The 2,986-nt window shown below is 46.2% G+C and overlaps 2 non-coding genes across 2 annotated transcripts; both read left to right on the top strand.

Annotated features, from left to right (window-relative positions):
- The first annotated feature begins 824 nt into the window (after nt 1-824).
- On the top strand, nt 825-898 carry LOC118627388. The gene has a single exon (XR_004959134.1). It is a non-coding gene; the product is annotated as a small nucleolar RNA SNORA16B/SNORA16A family (small nucleolar RNA).
- Nucleotides 899-1,256: 358 nt separating this feature from the next.
- On the top strand, nt 1,257-1,407 carry LOC118627387. Its single transcript, XR_004959133.1, has one exon. It is a non-coding gene; the product is annotated as a small nucleolar RNA SNORA16B/SNORA16A family (small nucleolar RNA).
- Nucleotides 1,408-2,986: the final 1,579 nt, after the last annotated feature.

Genomic DNA, 2,986 nt, shown 5'->3' with positions numbered 1-2,986 from the left:
AATTCTGGATACAGAACAAGATGCAAATGAAATGGTTTATGGAGAAGAGTTAGGAGGAGGGAGGCAAGGGGAAAGGGACGCTCATCTTACACAGTGGGGAGTCGAGAGAGAGTGCATAAAACTAATGGCACAAGAAAGGAGAGCTGGAAAATGTGTATCCAGTAAATTCTGGAGGGAGGATACCTTTGCTAAACTTCTTGTCTTTTATAGTAGGACATTGTGCCAGACACTGTTAGTTCTTCAGCACCCACCTCCCCAGCTCCCTTTAGTCATGGGACGCTTACATTTCACTGGGCACATGGCTACGTATATATATATATATATTCGCTGGCCTCCCTTGCAGCTACATGGGACCAGGTGACCAAATTCAGGCCTGTTAGATTTTTGCCATATCTTGTATATATGCTAACTCTGTGTCAGGCACTTTTCTAGGGGTTTTGGGTATATTAACTTATTTAACCCAATGAGGAAGGGTATTAGTTTCCTATTGCTTCTGTAATAAATTACCACAAACCTAGTGGCTTAAAACAACACAAATTTATTCTCTTACAATTCTGGAGGTCAGAAGTCTAAAATCAATGTGTCAGCTGGGCTGCTTCTTTCTGGGGACTTGGGAGAATTCGTTTCCTTGCCTATTCTGGCTTCTAGTGGCCAGCTGCGTCCTCGGCTCGCCATCCCTTCCTCATACCACTATAATCTCTTGCTTCCGTCATTACGTCTCCTGTTAGTACTTTGACTTCCTGCCTTCTTATGAGGACCCTCGTGATTACACTGGTTCCACCCAGGAAATCCAGGATAACACCCCCATCTCAAGACCGACTCTTCATGGCCCTTACCGAAGCTGTGGCAGCGTCCACGTTGCTGCCACGGTCAAAAAGGAGCCCAGCCCTGGCCTGTTTGGTTCAGCGGTTAGAGCGTCGGCCCACGGTCCAGAAAGACCCGGGTTCGGTTCCCGCTAAGGGCATGTACCTCGGTTGCAGTTGGGGTTGTGCAGAAGGCAGCCACTCGATGTGTCCCCGCCACGTCAATGTTTCTTTCTCCCTCTCTTCCTCTCTCTCTTTCTCTCCTACTCTATCTGAACAAAAATGGAAAATGTCTTCAGGTGAGGATAAAAAAAGAAAAAAGGAGCCCAGAGCCCAGCCAGCGTGGCTCAGTGGGTTGAGCATTGTCTCATGCACCAGGAGGTTGCTGGTTGGTTCCTGGTCAGGGCACAAGCTCTGGTTTCAGGCTTGATCCCCAGTACGGGGCATACAGGAGGCAGCCGATCAAAGATGTTTCTATCTCACTCTCCCTCAATCTGAAATCGATAAAAACATTAAAAAAAAGGAGCCCAGAGTGACAGATTTCCTTGATGGTCGCCATTCTGTTTGCTGAAACTGATCTGCAACACTTTGGGAAAAGACAGTTCAAAATAAAAAGACTCATCATCACTTCCTCCAAGTCCTTTTTGCCGTATAAAGTGACATTCACAGTTTCTAGGGAATAGGACATAGACATCTCTGGGGGAACATAATTCTCCCTACCTCAGATTGGTACTACACTATCCCCATTTTACAGATGAGAAAACTCAAGCACAGAGAAGTTAAGTAGAATGTCCAGGGTCACACAGCTCATAAATGACAGACCCATGATTTAAACCTGGACAGTCTGACACCAGAACCTGAGCTCATGGCCATGATACTCATCTATCCTGGCAGAATTCTGGCTTCCTGGTGATTGTAGAGCCATCTTACCAGCTCTGGATGGGCTGCGAGATAAAAAATGTCCATCTTTCTAAGCCGCTGTCATTTGGGAGTCTTTGTTACAGTTACTATATTCTAATACAGGAGTCAATGGCTGCTCTACAAAATTAAAAATACTAAGTTTACTTTATTTTATTCTGAATGGTTTGAATCCTTTACAAGGAGAACATACTCTTTACTCTTTTCAAATGTGTTTAAGTTGGAGGGCATGGCTGCCAATCTGTCCACATCGCACACTTGCTATGCCTTCTGTGCTCCTGCTGCCTGTGGAACTGAGTCCAAGTTCCTCAGCCCAGACGTGAGGCCAGCCCTTCACCCACCTTTCTCTTTCTCATTGCTCCTCTTCACGGGAGCACCCTCGGGCCAAACTGGCGTTTACTGGGCCCCAGAGCAGCCCTTGGCCCACGCTTTGCCTTTGCTCATGCTGTCCCCTCAGAATTCCACTCCTGAAACCTCATCCCTTCTTCCTCTCTCACTCCTGCCTCGCGTGACTCACTCAAAGCCCATCTGTGAACTCCTAGGCATCCCTCAAAACAAAGCCCAAGTTGCCTTTGGAACTTGATTTTTTCTTAGTCTTTGTCCTATTGAAGATTTTCCTCAAATGTCTGGTGATCCAGGTCATAGTTAGAAACCCGCCAGTCTACACACACACACACACACACACACACACACACACACACACGGAAAAATCAGGCCTCCCCTCTTCCTTCCTCTTGGGTATTTCTGTTTAAAAATAAGTACACCAGCCCTGCCCGGTTTGGCTCAGCGGTGAGAGCATCAGCCTGCGGTCCAGAGAGACGGGGGTTCGGTTCCCGCTAAGGGCATGTACCTCAGTTGCAATTTGTCCCCGATCCTGGTTGGGTTGTGTGAGTGGCAACCACTCGATGTGTCCCTTTCACGTCGATGTTTCTCTCTCTCTCTCTCTCTCCCTCCTACTCTATCTGAAAAAATAAAAAAAGGAAAAATGTCCTCAGGTGAGGATAAAAAAAAAAAAAAATAAGCACAACAGATCATCGTTTATTACTAATATTATTTATTTTATGATTTAGATCTTTAGCAACCTCCTGCACCATGTATGGCTCAAAATACAGACAATACCAAATGTCTGACAAAGTCCTGATTCTTCCCATGATGACCACTCTGATTTAAAAAAAATAATGTGATTTTTAAAACAGCACGTGCATGGATGTGTGAGGCTCTGTCCCGCTGGCGCCCAGCGCCTGCTGCTCTGTGTGCCTGCCACT

The sequence above is a fragment of the Molossus molossus genome, unplaced genomic scaffold (genome assembly GCF_014108415.1).
Source record: "Molossus molossus isolate mMolMol1 unplaced genomic scaffold, mMolMol1.p scaffold_m16_p_12, whole genome shotgun sequence".
Taxonomy (NCBI): domain Eukaryota; kingdom Metazoa; phylum Chordata; class Mammalia; order Chiroptera; family Molossidae; genus Molossus; species Molossus molossus.
Note: the sequence above shows the minus strand (reverse complement) of the source record. Positions and strands in the feature narration are given on the sequence as shown.